Below are 17,608 nucleotides of genomic sequence, written 5' to 3' on the forward strand. Positions count from 1 at the left end.
GTTCAATTCCTTGGGTCCACATATAGACACAAAAGCTCGAAATGGTGCTGTGGTTCAAGTGGTAGAGCGTTAGCCTTGAGAAAGCTCAAGAATCATGCCCAGGCTCTGAGTTCAAGCCCTAGGACCCACCAAAAAAATAAAAAAGAAGAAAGAAAGAAAGAAAGAGAAAAAGAAAGATAAAAAGGAAGGAAGAAAAGAAATTATTTCAGTATCAGCTTATTAACATCTTATTTTCAGACTAAAGTTATGGTATTTTGGGCAGTCCCTCTGTAATGGTATCTCCTGAAATCAGTCTCAAAGTGGCTGAGACCACATTAGTCTCCTTATGGAAGGAACTGCCTCAGACCTTGCCACAAGACATATCAGAAGACAGAGTTCAGAGTTCAAAAAAAATAATTCCACCTTAAAATAATATTTACACATTCACAGGGATACTGTTGGAAAACATACATGAATAAACAGATACATCATTTAAAATTCAATGTGGTTATATTTTTAAAAGTGAGTCCCTGGGGCAGATCATATAGTACAAAACAACTGCAACAAACTATAAAAATTGAAGCATTAAAAGAGTCTATCTTATCCCCCAGACTCTGAAAGGCATTGCCTTTACTAAAACTTTCAATGTGGGGTAGTCATTTTTAATGAACCAAAATGTAAAAAAAAGCCAAGCACCAGTTTTCTTGCAGGTAGAAGTGCCCCTGGCAGGGAAAAGACTGCTTTCTCCCATGGAAAAGCACAGCCACAGGCCGTCCCTGGTGGGATCCCCTGCCCTGTATGTCAGGTTAGTCTCTGATTATCATTTAATATACATTGGGCCTGTGTTATATTCTCCTCCGTATTCCCAGGGTCCACCCCAGTGTCTGGCAGATAATAAGAATTTAATAATGTTTGTTGAATAAATTTAGCAGAACTTGGAAGGAAATCCTTTGTTTCCTCGGAAGATACCAAAGGCTTTCTGGAAAGCAGAGTTCTTGATAAACCTAAATAAAACTATCTAAGGACACTTCAATGCTAAGGGATTTCTTAATTTTTTTTGGATCCAATTTCACAACTAAACATCTTTAAAATTTTGAAATAACTGAAAATAATTTTATTCCGAATATTTCAAAGATGTTGATTTTATCATCCATTTTCATTTCCCATCTCAGCTTTGAATAATTTTTTTTTTTTTGGCCAGTCCTGGACTCAGAGCCTGAGCGCTGTCCTTGAGCTTTTTCAGGGCTAGAGCTCTACCACTTGAGCCACAGCACCATTTCCAACCTTTTTTTTCCCCTCCTTTTTCTATGTATGTGGTACTGAGGAATTGAACTGGGGTCTTCGTGCATGCTAGGCAAGCACTCTACCACTAGGCCAAACTCCTGGTCCCTGAATAATTCTTTTGAACATTATGCTTGACCTAAATTTTGTTTGAATTGATCTTTTGGATAGAATATTATTTTTACATTTTAAGACATTTAACAAGATATTTTATAGAATGTACAATCTGTGTCTAATTACAAAGAAACATAAGAGAACCCACAACAAACATTCTATTAAAAAGGGGAAATAGATGAGATCTTTACTCTTCCAAAATGACAGCCATACAGACACAGAAAAGCCATGGGAAGGCTACAGACTGAAAGAGTCTAAAGACACATAGCTCTAGACTGGGTCCTGGGTTAGGAAGGGGGAAGATGGCATGAAAAATATTACTGGATTAACTAGCAAAATGGAATTACAAACAGGTCAGGGTTAAATCTGCTAGAGATATCATAGCTGTAATATAGCTAAGAATTTAGGAGCACAGGGATAAAATTAATTTAAGTGTAATTACATGGCTTTAAGAAGTATTATAGATGAATAGTATTTTTAGGTATGTATGTGTCTAGAACAAACATGAATTGAGAGAACCAGAAAGAGTTCATAATTCATGGGCACAAATAAGAGGGTAAATGAGACAAAATCTTAGTTGTAAGTTAATCTAGGTAAAGAAGTTTACATGTGTGTTCTTTATATTGTTTTGATTTCCAATGATCTTTAAGTTTGAAATAACTTTATTATTTTTTGTCTATGTTTGTCTGTTTGTATATGTGTCCTAGGGTTTGAACTCAGGGCCTGGGTCCTGTCCCTGAGCTTTTATGCTGAAGGCTAGCCCTCTACCTCTTGAGTCACAGCTCCACTTTAGCTGTTTTGACAGTTAATTGGAAATGACTCATGGACTTCCCTGACTGGCTAGCTTTCAACTATAGTCCTCAGATCTCAGCCTCCTGAATTGCTGTAGTTACAGGTGTGAACTATCAGTGGCTGACTGAAATAAGTTAAATATAACAACAAGCAAACGAAGACATTTTTAAGTGACAGCCTCAAAGATTGTTCCATCAGTTTTTCCTGATTTTGCTCTCGCTCTCTCCCTTCCCCTCCCTCCATCTACTCTCCCTCTCTCCCTCTCTCTCTCTCTCTCTCTCTCTCTCTCTCTCTCTCTCTCTTGTTTAATCCTTGTTAAGTCTCATTGAAACCATTTTATTTTTCTTTCACTTATATGTCTCAAATACTCTCCATTCTCTTTTCAGAGAACCCATTTAGAAAATGGTATTTATTTCAAAGTAAAACAGTAGCATTAATTTCTACCTTCCCAAACAAAAGTCATTAGAGGAACAAAGCCAGGTATTCTAGCCTTGATACAAGTCTCTCAACCATGTGGAACAACCTCTGTATATCCTATCAAAATGAAGTAAAACACAAACTCGGCACGTGGGTAGATAAAAATCCAGTGTGAGGCAAAAATACTAACAGTGATCTTAAAGGTAGGCTTATTATCTGTTGTTACTTAGTTCCCCTGAACTTAGTGGCCCAAAGCAGTTAAGTGCTTATTTATTACTTCATAAAGTTCCTGTGGTTAGGAATCTAGAAGTAATTTAAGTGGGTAGACATATCTTAGAGGTAGACAAGAAGTCCTCTGGGCCCATAGCTCTCTCAAGACTAGACTAAGGTAGCTCTCACTCCTATACTCGTTTGGGAAAGGCTTTCTTCTTACTGTGTACACGTATCTCCATAGGGTTCCCGAGTATTCTCATGCCTTGGCAGCCAACTTCCCCTAAAGTAAGCTGCATTAATACAGTTCTGGCCACAAAAGTCAATGCTATTTGCTCTTTAAGAGATTTCACCAGGGCATGAACAATAAGAGGAAAGATGGTGGCTGGGGCTACTGGTAGCTCACATCTATAATGCTAACTACTCAGGAGGCTGGGATCTAAGGATCAAGGTTCAGAGCCAAGCAGCTCAGACAAATCCTTGAGACATTTATCTCCAATTAACCAGCAAAAAGCAACAAGTGGAGGCATGGTTCAACTGAGTTCAAGTTCTAGTCCTGGCACAGAAAAAAAAAATGAGTTTGGAGTATAGTTACCTAGCTTGTACTCCGAAAACAATACATATCCTTAAATTGTCAGTATGTCAATGGCAATAAGGATTATCTTTCAGGAACAAAGTTATCAATGAACTGGCCAGTAATTATGTGGTTGTGCCCCCCAACATTTTTGTCCTGGTCCTGGGATTTGAACTGAGTTTTTTTTTTTCCAGTCCTGGGGCTTGACCTTGGGCATGGGTGCCATCCCTGGACTCCTTCTGCTCAAGCCTAGCATTCTACCACTTGAGTCACAGCTCCACTTCTGGCTTTGGCTGGCTTTGAACCATGAGTCTCAGATCTCAGCCTCCTGGGTAGCTGGGCTTGCAGAGGTAAGCCACCAGCACCAGCTATTGAACTGAGATTTTTGCTCAAGGCAAGCACTCTACCACTTGAACCAAAGCGCTACTTCCAGCTTTTTAATAGTTAATTGGAGATATGAGTCTTACAGAGAGCTCTTCTGATACTGGTGGCTCTCATCCCAAATTACTCAGGAGGCTAAAATCTGAGGATCACGGTTCAATGCGAGCCATGGGAAGGAAAGTCCATGAGACTTTTATCTCCAATTAAGCAACAGAAAACTGGAAGTGGAGCTGTGACTCAAATCTGTAGAGAGCTAGACTTGATCAGAAAAGCTCAGAAATAGCACCCTGAGTTCAAGCCCCACAACTACCACCACCAGCAGCAAAAGAAGCTCCTGGACTTTCTTGCCCAGATTGGCTTTTGAACTATGATCCTCAGATATTGGCCTCCAGAGTTGTTTGGGTTTACAGGCAGGAACTGCTGGGATCTGGTGGTTAGTACCCTCCTTTAATTATGGGGTATACTGTGTACGGCCCCAATGGGATATCTTAATCCTTTGATAATACTAAATCCTGCATATACAATGGTTATTTCCTATACACATATGCTTATAAGAACATTTAATTCCTAAATTAGGCACAATAAGAGATTCACAATAGGAATAAAAGATTGTAATAGTATGCTGTAATAACTAATATAAATATATTCTGCCTACACATATTGTAGGCACAATTCTTGTTATGCAGGATAGTACAATGCCTATTTTAGACAAAGTTAGGTAAATGACATAGGCATCCCAACATAGTAGACTACTACTGATCTTTTGATGATCTGTTACGTAGATTATTGAACTGCTGATGGTTGACTGAGTTGGAAGGTGGGGCGGGAGTTTGGTCTAGTGGCCCATACTATACTGTACATGTATTTTATGTACTGTACTAGAAAGACTGTCCACTACTATGACAAAATACTTGATATACAGCTTACTGGAGGAAAGATTTATTTAAATCTCACAGTTTCAATAACAAGTTGGGAGAGGATTGGGGGGTGGTGGTGCACAGTGAACCAGGGCAGTTCAGTCCTGACAGCTAGGAAGCAGAGAAAGAATGCTTACTGTAAGTGGTTTTCTCCTTTTATTCCATCTGAGCCCTAGCTAAGGGCTGGTGCTACCCACATTTAGGGCAGGGCTTTCCCTCTTTAATCCTTTCTACAAATGCCCCCCCACCACCACCACTTCTTCAAGTGAGTTTACTAATCTAGGTGATTCTCAATCCAATCAAGTTGGCCATCAAGAGTAACCAATGTGGGTGTGGTGGGTGATGCCTGTAATTCTAGCACTCAGAAGGTAGAGGCATTACAAGTGTGAGTTGGGTAGCCTGAGCTAGATAGTAAGAATTTGTCTCAAAACTACATACATGAATATATACATACATACATACCATATCAAGTCTACATTATCAACTTGACATCAAATACATATCAAACTATAACATCCACTTCTAGGCCCAGGGGCTCAGGTTCATCTCACACTGTAAAATCCTTGTCTATCTCCAAGAGTCCCCAAAGCCCTAAAGTTTTAGTTCAAGTCTAAATCCAAAATTTCCTCTAATATTCAAGGCAAAAGAAGAGCTATAAATTCCTATAACACTGAAATGAAAATTATACATTTTTCAGTATATAATGGCACAGAATGAACATACCCGTTCTAAAAAAATGAATATAAAATTGACAAGGAAGGATTATAAGAGGCTACTTAAAAGATGCTTTACTGGACACTCAGCCTCTCCACTTTGCATCTGTACTCTGATCTAAGCCATGCCCTGCTGCAGTTACTTTACAATCACCTAGGGCTCTAGGAAGTAGAGGATTCATTGTAAGTATCTTGTGACAAAGGTAGACGAGACTGTCCCTCAATGAGACAGTACTTTTTTGAAGACAACAGAAAAAAATGACAATTTGTCAGGCCTTTGGAGTCCAAGACTGGTCACCGAGACCACACCTGTGCCTGGGACTATTTCAACTATGCATGCTCTTTTCTTTCTCACTTCTTGCTCCCTGTTCTCCCTATTTAGACTGAAGCCAATGTCCATATCTCCTGAAGATGGCTGGAGATATAATGAAGGGCTGTCTTCCTATGGCTGTCATGGAATAAATCTCTTTTCTCTGTCCTTCACCATGTCTCCTTATTTAGTATATAGAGACAAATGGCCAGACCCAATATGGTACTCCTGGACTTTGGGCATGCTCTAAAATTCTGTTTTAGGCTTGTAACAGAGCAAGACCAAAACCCATCAAGTCAAATATTAAACCCTGTAGCTTGGTATTTGACATCTGGGGCATATGGTATGAGTCATAAAGGAATTGAGAAGCATCAACATTATGGCCTGTTTAAAGCTCATGTGGCTTCTCTTCTAGGCCTCTCTCTCTCTCTCTCTCTCTCTCTCTCTCTCTCTCTCTCTCTGTCTCTCTCTCTCTTACACACACACACACACACACACACACACACACACACACACACACACACATATTCACTGAGCATTTTCCTTGGCATCATGTTCCTGGTTTTATCAGCATCCTAGGGCCTCTACTGCAGGTAGACTTCACCCTCCCAGCTTCATGAATCATTTTTTCTGAAATTTTCGTGGAATCCTCCATGGCTCAGAAATGGTTCCATTTTGCCTGCCTACAAAATCAGCACATCAAGGACAATGTCAAGGTAGGCCACTGGATTGAACCTTAGTTAGTCCTTCTAGGACCAGAACTACAGTGGCCCCTGAGTGTTAGGTCACTCACACAGAAGTAACACAGCTTAGAAGCAATTCTCTTGGAGCAATTCTCCTGGAAGCAATTCAAGTATTGATTCTTGAAGTCTTTCCAAGGAGTTCACTCTTCCATTATCATTGAGTCTGTAACAGGGGGACTGGTCAGGTCTTGGGGTGCCTTCAAGACATCTGTGCAAAACACTTGGTTTCCTTCTTTTTCATATATTTTTATTGTAATTAATAGAAGGGTTACATTGTATTCACCAGATAGAAGGAGCATTACTTCACAAACTTTGATACCCTTTCTCATGTTTTGGTCCCCATTTCCCTTTTCCCATCCCCTCCCCTTATCTTGTTTTCCCCCCTTCCCTATTCTATTTCAAATAATTAATATATATATATATATAATGTATTAGATAACGAGGTAAAATACTGTAACAATATGAGATAACCAAGGGATAGCAAAAGATATGAGAGATAACATAGTACATTAAGGACAACAATCATACATTATATGGCTTTTGTTTCTATAATCTGGAGGTCCTTTCATTTAGTGTCATCCTATATGGCCTTATGTATCTAGGTTTTGTTCTATTGTAAATCTCTGCTAGGAGAGCCCAAGGTTTCTACTGATTATGACAAATGAGGGAACTGGTTTCCTTTTTTGTAATCCTTTCATTTTTTGTATATAGATTTGCTTAAAATCAGAGAATTTTTAGGCCAGGTTCAGATAGGTCAAATGTCTTCCAAAGCAGCTTAATTGTCTAGATAAAAGGTATGCTGTAAACAGTCTGAAAATACAGTGGGAAATAACATTGTTCTAAAGCATAGAAATTCTTATTCCAACTGGGCACTGGAGATTCACACCTGGAATTCTAGGTATTTAGGACTTTGAGATCTGAGATCTGAAAAAAAAAAAAAAAGCTGAAATAGATGTGTGGCTCAAGAGGTAGAGCACACCCAAGTTCAAGCCCAAGTATCAGTGCATACAAGAAGTTTTAACCTATTTAGTTATGGTATTTTTTCACACCTGGTTACTAGGCTCTAATTCACTGATGCATCCATGAGAACAGGGAACCCAGGCCACAAACATGGCAAAACAAAGTAGTCTACACAGTGGCGTGGTTCAGGTTTCACAATGTAAATCGCCTATGTTCACAGTAAACTTACGAAGCTTTTAAAGACACATTCACTAGGAGCAGTAGGTCACGGCCATTCGTAATCCAGCAGCTATGTGAATCTGTGTCCTATGCAAGATGTGCCAAAAAAGAATTCGTTGTTAGGCCAAAGAGAGCAACATTGAGTGCAAAGTATGTCAGACCATGTTCAAGTAGATTTCATTCTGCTTTTGGAAGTTGGCCAATTTTCCTCTTACAATATCAAGTGTTAACTTTCTCTTGTCAGTGTCATCTGTGGTTTATGAGCTTAAGCTCTCTTCCTAGCAGCTGGTTGCCTTCCCTGTTTTGCTATGCTGGGGTTCATTACAACCTATTTTCCACTTACCCAGTCATAGCCATCTTTGACTGATGCATCAGTTAGCTTCTTGTGCCTTTCTTGGCCTCAACTTTATAATGGTTTTTCTGACCAAACTGCAAAAGTTTCAAGTCTTTCTGTCTGCTCTGATTTTTGTTCCCAATTCTCACTGCAAACCTAATTTTAAAAGCTAGAAGTAACTGTACAACAGTAGATTTCCTTGAAATTTTCTCTGTCAGTCTGTCACCTTTAAACTCAGTCCCCTCACAAAATCTCAAGACAAGGACAAAATGAAGACAAGTTCTTTACCAAACTATAACATGAATGGTCTCCGCTTCAATTCCCTAGAGTTTGGTCCCCATGTGACATCTCATAGTCTCCCCCACACCCAAACTACCATACTGAGATTTGAACTCAGTGCCTTACTCTTGTTAGTCAAGTGCTCTGTCACTGAGTCACACCTCCAGCCCTCATGAGAGCAGTCTTTACTGTGCTCCACATTCTTAACAACCTTCTGGATTTGGGAGCTCCCATCAGAATAGCCCACTGGACTGAGCTTATAGCATTCTAGAGATTGCTACCCTGAATCTCCAAACTCTTCTTATTTCTTCTTACAAACCAGGTCCAAAGGCTTCTGAACCACAGTCATAGCAACAACTCCATTCTTCACATTCATTTTCTGTATTAGTTACTTTCTGTCCCTGTGACAAAATACGGACATAAACAACCTAAAGGAGGAAAGATATATTTTTAGCTCATGGTTTCAGAGATCCCAATACAATTGATAGACTAGACAGTTCATATTATGGCAGCCAGTAAATAATAGGTAAGAGAAGGAGAGGGGAGAGGAAGGGAAAGGAGGGAAGAAAAAAGGGGAGAAGAAAGGGGAGGGCAGATAGCAGAGGAGAGTCAAGGAGAAAAAATACGATTCTGATGATGGTTTATTCCATTTTCTCAAGGGAGAATCTTTCTCCTTTAATCATTTTTAGAACCCCTTCACAGACACATCCAGGGGTATGTATGTTTTATTAATCTCCTAGGTATTTCTCAAGCCAATCAAGATTAGCAGTCACAAATACCCTCTAGCAAACAGAAGACCTTGGATAAATTCTTTTCTAAACTGAATATTCAAAGATACTTTTAATCTATTAAAATATGAATATTCAAAGCTGGTATTAATCTATTAATGCATGATATGCCTAACTCTATAACAGAAATGATAGACTGTGATTATTATGTATTATTTCTCTTTGATTAGTAGAAAGCGCCTGAAAAATGATTGTAGCATTGTAAATAGTACAAGCAAGTATTACACTTTATCTATAGTATGTTGGGGTTCAAATAAAGAGACGCTGGACCCAGTAGGTAACTTTTTTTAGGGGGAGCCAGTACTGTGGATTTTAAACTCAGAGCCTTGTGCTTACTGGTAGGCTGCTGTGATACTGTGGAGCCATACTTTCTGCTCTGTTTTTCACTTGTTAATTTTAGACTATAGAATCTCACTTCTCTCCCAATACAATGGCCTGACCTACCAGTGGGCTGCCCCACTGTTTCTGGTACCACAGATCCACACCACTGTGCTCCTGAAGTATTGTGGGTTTTTGATCTGGAACTATAACCCTCCTCCTCTCAGCCACTCATGTCGCTGAATCCAACTATGGATCGAGAAGGGGTCTCCAGAATTATTTTGTCTGGGATGACCCTGATCCGTGATCTTTCTGATCTTAACCTCTCAAGTAGCTAGAATGATACGTGTGAACTCACTGGTGCCTGGCTTGTATGTCCATTTTAACACCAGTTCTCTTCATGGTCAGCAGAAAGATCTGAATGATTTCTAATTTATGTGCTTTTTTTTTAGGTTTGAACTCAGTGTTGTGCCACTGGGGGTCATCTGGGCAACTGAAATGGCAGCAGAAACCACCCCCTCTTCTGATACACTTGCACAATGCTGATTGTGCCTGCTCAGTTGTGCCTGCATGAATCACAGTCCCCACAAACTAAAAATATTTTTCTATCCCTGTCTATAAAAACCCCAGCCTGCTTAGGTTCCAGCATGACCTCTCTGATCCTGACCACAGCGTTCACCCAGGAGCATACTCTAATAAACTTTCCTTTGCCTCTACTTACCCTCGTGTCTCTCCTCTTTCTCGAACTCTTACACTCAGGGCTTTGTACTTGCTTAGGTAGGCACTCTACTCCATGTCTCCAGACTATAGATGACTTCCTTGTGCTTTTTTGGCCTGTGTTCATATCTGCAAAACAAATGCTTTGAAGATGTTATGAGTAAAATTGTGTCCCCAGTATTATGTTTAAAAGTCTTAATCCCCCCAATATTTGTGAATGTGACTATATTTAAAAAAAGGATCTTAGCAGATAATAAAGATGAGATTATTGGAGTAACTTGGTCCCAGTGAGTACCATCCTTATAAAAAGGGGAATCAGGGGCGAGGAGTTTTGCCTAGTGGTAGAGCATTTGCCTAGCATACATGAAGACCCAGGTTCGATTCCTCAGTATCACATACATAGGGAAAAAAGCTGGAAATGGTGCTGTGGCTCAAGTGGTAGAGTGCTAGCTTTGAGAATGCCCAAGGACAGCGCTCAGGCCCTGAGTTCAAGTGCCAGCACTGGCAAGAAAAAAAAGGGAGGGACACACACACACACACACACACACACACACACACACACACACAGAGGCACACACCTGGAGAACATTGTGTGAACATAAAAGTAAACACTGGGGTGACACATTGACAAGATGGATGACAAACTACTAGAAGTTAGGAAGAAGAACAAAACAGAATCTTCTGTATCATTCTTGCAAGGAATGGGCCATGTCAATATGTTATTTAGACTAATACAGCTACTGAATTTGATGCGGCAAACTTAGCAAGCTAATTAGGGTGGTGGTCTCTTCACATTCCAAAAAGTCTAAAATGAAGTAATTCTACAAATGTTTGGGAAGTTTCCCTTTATTTTGAAACAAGGACTTGCTATATAGCCAGTCTGTACTTGTAAGTTTTCTACTTCAGCCTCCTAAGTGCTGAATTATAGGCATGCACCATCATAGCTCAGGAATACACACACACACACACACACACAATATATATATATATATATAATATATGCACATATGCATGTATCTATGCGCCATTAGTCTTTCAGTTGAAAACACACACTGATTCTTTGTAATAATATGAAACAAATATATGTTAAACATTTTCTGTACAGGGTCAAGACAGTGTTGTTTTAGACTTTATGGACCACATGGTGTCTCTGTCACATATTTTTTTTTTTTTTTGCCAGTCCTGGGCTTGAACTCAGGGTATGAACCCTGTCCTTGGACTTTCTCAAGGCTAGAGCTCTACCACTTGAGCCTCAGCACCACTTCTGGCTTTTTTCTATGTATGTGGTACCGAGGAATTGAACCCGGGTCTTCATGCATGCTAGGCAAGCACTCTACCACTACGCCAAACTCCCAGCCCATCTGTCACATATTCTTTAAAAATATAAAATGTAAAATAAATATAAAAACCACTCTGATTTTTTTTTGGGGGGGTGACAAACCTGGGGCTTGAACTCAGGGCCTGAGCACTATTCTTGGGCTTTCTTTTTTTTTTTTTTTTTTGCCAGTCCTGGGCTTGAGCTCAGGGCCTGAGCACTGTCCTTGGACTTTCTCAAGGCTAGAGCTCTACCACTTGAGCCTCCGCACCACTTCTGGCTTTTTTTCTATGTATGTGATACCGAGGAATTGAATCCGGGTCTTCATGCATGCTAGGCAAGCACTCTACCACTAGGCCACACTCCCAGCCCCACTCTTAGCCTATTTGACCCACAGCCTGATTCCTTGGGCACAGGGTTAACTAGTCCCTCATTCCATGTCTAAGAAAACTATTTCAAATTCTAGATACCAAATACTAGCCCAGGCATGCTTCAAAGCTCATCGGAGAAGCTAACTGTATCTTCCTCACAAGTGTCATCTAATAATCCAGAAGTTAGTAACCTTTTCTTTCTATTTTCCCTTTAAGAAAGAGGCATGCACATGCAAATTACTTGTGATCAGCAATAACAAGCTCTCAAAAGCACTGGTACTTCATGCTGTTCCCAGGCCTCTTCCAATGCACACACCCCAAAGCTACACTGTTTTCACATCTCACCAAATGATTTACATGTACAGAGTTGAATAATTACAGTGTTCTTGCATAACTACAAGGTACTGCAGATCTGTAATCACAGGCTAAGTATGTAGAAGTAGAGCAATGGCCACAGACTGGAAGTTCTAAGGGGTTGCCACAAAGCTATCGCTGTTACCTCACTTTTCCTTTTCCTAAATTGGGTCCCTGGCTCCTTTCTTATTAAAGGGAGATGTTAAGTGAGTAACAAGACCCACAGTGAAATAAATGCTCAATAAAGGGCTTCAGGAGGTTCCTTCTTCAATCGGACTACTACGTTGTTTTGGTGGGGGTGGGGTGGGGTGGTCTGGGGGTTTCCTAGGATTTCCCAAGTGCTAGGCAAGTGCTCTCCCACTGAGCCGAGTTACATCTCGGGCTTTTTTTTAAAGTTATAAGAACAATACAGATTCCTTGAGGAAAATAGTTACCCCTTGTTTAAGACACAAGGAGAGAAGATAAAAGAGCCACCTAGGGAGTATGACGTATGCATGCTTATGAAAATCCAATAGGGTGATGTAGGGTAGAGCGAAGAAGAAAAGAAATATAAAGAAATAGGTTAACACCTTGATGGTAAAATAAAACTCTTGAAATATGTCCCATTTCAAATGCTAGGTGCTATAGATGCTATAACTTAATTTGACTATGAGAATGGGTTTCTATAATCTGTTTTCAGTTTGTTTTTCCTTTGTGTGTGGGGGGGTATGGGTGTGTGTGCACGCACACCAATCCTGAAGCTTGAACTCAGGGCCTAGGTGCTTTTCCTGAGCTTTGTTTGCTTCAGGCTAGCATTCTACCGCTTGGGCCACAGCTCCACTTCTAGCTTTGTGATTAATTACAGATAAGAGTCTCATAGCCTTTCTGCCTGGGCTGGCTTGGAACCACAATCCTCAGTACTCAGCCCCCTGAATAGCTAGGATGATAGAGTAAGCCATTGGCACACAGCTCCAGTTTGTTTCTTCTAATAAAAAGGTTTTTGTTTTGTTTTTTTTTTGAATGGTTCCATTTTTTTTTTTTTTACCTTTTTTTGTTGTTGTTGTTGCTCAGGGGGTTTGAACTCTGGGCACTGTCCCTGAGCTCTTCAACACAAGGCTATTGCCCTACTCTTTGGCCTGTGCATTGTCCCTGAGCTCTTCAGCTCAAGGTTACTGTCTTACCCCTCGAGTCACAGCCCCACTTCCAATTTCCTTGTGGTTGACTGGAGAGAAGAGTCTCACTGACTTTTTAGTGCCCGGGCTGGCTTTGACCCTTGATCCTCAGATCTCAGCCTCCTGAGTAGCTAGGATTACTACTCTGGCAAAAGCAATTTTCTTTTCTTTTTTTTCTTTTTTCTTGGCTTGAGCTCGGGGGGCTGAGCACTGTCCTTGGGTTTTTTCAAGGTCAGAGTTGAGCCATAGCACCACTTCCAGCATTTTCTATGCATGTGGTACCAAGGAATCAAATCCAAATCTTCATGCATGCTAGGCAAGCACTCTACCACTAGACCAAACTCCTAGCACTTCTCTATTTTTTTAAATTATTATTACAAAGGTGAAGTACAGACGTGCTGTAGTGACATAAGTCAGATAATGAGTACATTTCTTTTTGGAAAGTGTCACTCCTTCCCTTGCTCTCTCCTAGATATTCCCTTCCAAATAAAAAGTTTGGGACTTGAAAAAAATAATATTTATTAAATACCAAGTATAAGAGTTGAATATGGACCTTGTATTTATTTACCAGGATTACCATAACGAATTACCATAGATTGTATGACTGGAACATAGAAATTTATTTTCTCTTGTTTCTGGAGGCTAGACGTCTTAAAACAATGTGTCAGCTGGTTTGGTTCCTAGGGCCCTCCTGGAATTATATATGGTTTCCTTCTCCAACAGTTTCACAGGGTCATCTCTCTGCTTGTCTATTTCTGCCATCTTATTTGTCCAAACTTCCTCCTCTAAGGATACTAGTTATATTGGATTAGGGTCACTTGAAAGTCCTCATTTTAACTTAATTACCTCTTTAAGGCACTATGTCCAAAAATAGCCATATTCCGGGTACTGAGAATAGAGGTCCCAACATATAAATGGAGGAGGGACAGTTATAACAGGGCCATAGTTTTACCAGTCAGAACTGTAGTTTGGGTTTATAGTACAGAAACTGTATTCATGTCACATGCCCAATGAAACCATAGCATGATGACTTCCTGCCAGTAAAGGCCCTTAGCAGGGGAGGCCCAGGCGGTAGACCACAGGAGCACCACTGGAAGCTCTCTTTCCTAGTCAGCTTCCTCATGGCTTCCCACAAAACCTAAAGTTCTGTTCTGTTCTGTTCTTCATTGGCATCCTATTTCCTCTGAAAATGTGGAGTAATCTATGAAGTGATCATAGCCACTAACACCTTAGAAACAGAACAGCTCAGACTGCAGTCTTAAATAACTAATTCTATCACAATGGAATGTTCTTCAGAGCTGCTCAGCTTTTCAAATGTTAATCACTATCTCCCTTAATAATGCTAGTCTCTAGCATTCAGTTTTGTTTAGATGAAATAAATAGCATCTATAAAAACACTTCCTCGCATTTTTGAATATCTAGGAGGTATTAGACATTATGCAAGGCACTTTAGAAATCATTTCATCAATGCTAACAGGTAATTGGGCATCAATAGTATTACATCCTGCTTTATAGATAAGGCACATTCCAGAGCCTGACAGGAGAGATTAAAACCTGAATCTGGTTCTGCAAGTGTCCTTTTGGGGTCCTAAGACCAAACTGAGCTTCAATGTTCTCATTTTAAAATGAGGAGAGTAAGGGATCGCCTCCTTTAGACCTTTTATAAGGTCTAAACAAGTTAATTTGCAATCAAAACAGTGTGGCAGAAATGCAGCAAGGCTGTTGTTGTGTGACTTCTGTCATGAGGCCTCAAGAGACCTTGTAGCTTTTACTGTTGCCCTCCGGAACATTTCCACTGCCATGTTAAAACCTCAAGGGAGACTGAATGAAGAGCGAACGCTAGGGGAAAGAGGAAGCAGCAGCCTGCTAACGCCCTGCACCACTGCTTCAGACATGTCATTTGGGCTGCCTTCGACTCTTTTGCCCTGGCCAGATGCCAACTGACTTCAGCTGCACGTGTAGGTACACGTTCATGACCAGTAACCATGTCTTAGCCACCGCATTGAGAGGGAGCTTGGTGCACAAGCTGATGGTCCCTAGAGTTATGTACTAGCTAAAAACATACTCATCTACAATCCCACTTTAAAACTGTAAGAGCGAAAAGAAAGACCTCATAGTGTTCTGCAAGGTATTTCTCCCATTCAAAGGACTCCAACTTTGAAAACTGACTTCTCTAAAGCATAAAAAGGAGCAGTATCTTAAAACCCGCAGAAGTAGCTGGACCAGCTTGCTGGTAGAATCACCGTCTCCTTAATCCCTGAGAAAGAACAGTTTTGTTTTGTTTTGTTTTTGCCAATCCTGGGCTTGAGCTCAGGGTCTGAGCACTGTCCTTGGACTTTCTCAAGGCTACAGCTCTACTACTTGAGCCTCAGTACCATTTCCGACTTTTTTCTATGTATGTGGTACCGAGGAATCGAACCTGGGTCTTTGTGCATGCTAGGCAAGCACTCTATAACTAGGCCAAACTCCCAGCCCAGAAAGAACAGTTTTAGTTGAAAGCAGACTAATATGAATAAGGTCCCGAGGTGCTGATGACCGGGTGGATATGACTGGTTTCCTTGGTCTTAGACAAACGCAGCAGCATCTTGGTTTGAAATGTCTCCTGTTTTCCTCTGTAGCATCTGTTTAGGGAGGGAGTTTCTCTAGTGTATCAGACTAAATATCTAGGCTTTCCTTCCAATTCTGACATGCAAACATTCTTGTTTCTGCTTATATACTGGTTATTCCCCAATCTAGATGGCTATTCTGAGATCAAATCTCGCTTCTTTAACTACCTGGCAAGACTCTCCTCCAGAAAGTACAGCAGAGCTCACTTAAAATCAAACCTATCATTTGGCCCTTTCCTCCTTTGCCTTTACTATTATACCCTTTCTCACCTCCTCCATGATCACACCAAGTCTAATCTTTTAAGAATCTTTTTTTTTCTTCTCTAGAACTCTACAGAATCTCTAAGGTTAGGGTAGCCTTCCTTGACATTCTCAGTCTAGGTTAGGTGGGGGTTTAGTACCTCTATGATACATGAACATTGTTGCAATTGTATTTCTCATCTTATATACCATAGTTAGCAAATGTAGCACGTACAGTGGTGATGCTGCAAGGAGGACAAAGCAGGGGAAGCAGCTGCCCTTTCCAACAGGCACCAAGGGGACAAGCCATTCTCCAATTGTGCACTGTGTGTGTGGGGGGGGCGGGGGGAAGAATCTGTGACACTTGGAGACTGACCCTAAAGACATGACAAACAATAGAGACAATGGATGACATGACCTGGTTATGTTTTACATAAAACTCTGGTAGCCAGAGGAAGAAGCTGAAGAGAAGCAAGGAAAGTAGCAGGGAGAGTTGACAGGTATCACTAAAATCCACTGGTCCTCAACTGGATTCCTAGTGACATTTTCAGTTGTCATACTGTGTGTATGTAGCGAGGGGGCGGAGGGGTTGCTCCTAGCACCTAGTGGCTAGAGGCAAAGGATGCTTACCTCTAGCCATCCTACAATGCATGCTGCACTGGGCAGCTCCTCCCCTCAGCATCATTGGTCCAAAATGTCAACACAGCTGAGGTTAAGAATTTGCTATAGACTGTGATGAATTGTAGTTTGTGATGGTCTGTGGTAGAGTGCTTGCCTAGCACACAATGCTCTGAATTTGATCCTCAGAACTGCAAAAAGAAAAATAAAATAGGACAAGTACAGAAATACTCAACTTCTGAACATGAATATGAATATATATATCACAAATTGATATACACATGTATATGTATATATACATATATAAATACTCACATACATCTATCTATCTATCTATCTATCTATCTATCTATCTATCTATCTATCTAAAAACTTACCAGTGATATGCACTGAACTCAAGACCTTACTCATGCTAGGCAAATGTTCCTCTACTGCTAATGCCAGGGCCATTTCTGGATTTATATGTTCTCTGTCATGGAGAACACTATCTATCTATCTATCTACCTACCTATCTACCTACATACCTACCCACCTTCCTACCTACCTACCTACCTACCTACCTACCTACCTACCTACCTAGAATACAAATTATGCTGGTCCCGGGGCTTGAATTCAAGGCACGAGCCCTGTCCCTGAGCTTCCAAAGCTTGTCCAAAGCTAGCACTCTACCACTTGAGCCATACCTCCACCTTTGGCCTTTTGGTAGCTAATTGAAGATGAGAATCTCACAGACTTTCCTGTCTGGGTTGGCTTCAAAATGCTATCCTCAGATCTCAGCCTCCTGAGTATGTAGGATTACAGGCATGAGCCACCAGTACCTGGTTTCTGTATGTATTTTTAAAGTAGAAATGAACACATTGACTGAAGGATGCAATGTGAGATATACGGGGACATGAGGAATCAAGGC

General features: G+C 40.6%; 1 long non-coding RNA gene across 6 annotated transcripts in view; it reads right to left on the reverse strand.

The window, feature by feature from the left end:
* The window catches only part of LOC150057028 (uncharacterized), a 52,956-nt gene that overhangs the window by 21,932 nt on the left and 13,416 nt on the right, over positions 1–17,608 (reverse strand). For all 6 annotated transcript variants that reach the window (XR_016537128.1, XR_016537125.1, XR_016537126.1 and 3 more), the window contains one exon: positions 10,051–10,175. This is a non-coding gene — a long non-coding RNA (uncharacterized LOC150057028). The remainder of the gene's footprint in view (positions 1–10,050; positions 10,176–17,608) is intronic.

This window comes from Megascapheus bottae, chromosome 11 (genome assembly GCF_031878675.1).
Source record: "Megascapheus bottae isolate mThoBot1 chromosome 11, mThoBot2.hap1, whole genome shotgun sequence".
NCBI lineage: Eukaryota > Metazoa > Chordata > Mammalia > Rodentia > Geomyidae > Megascapheus > Megascapheus bottae.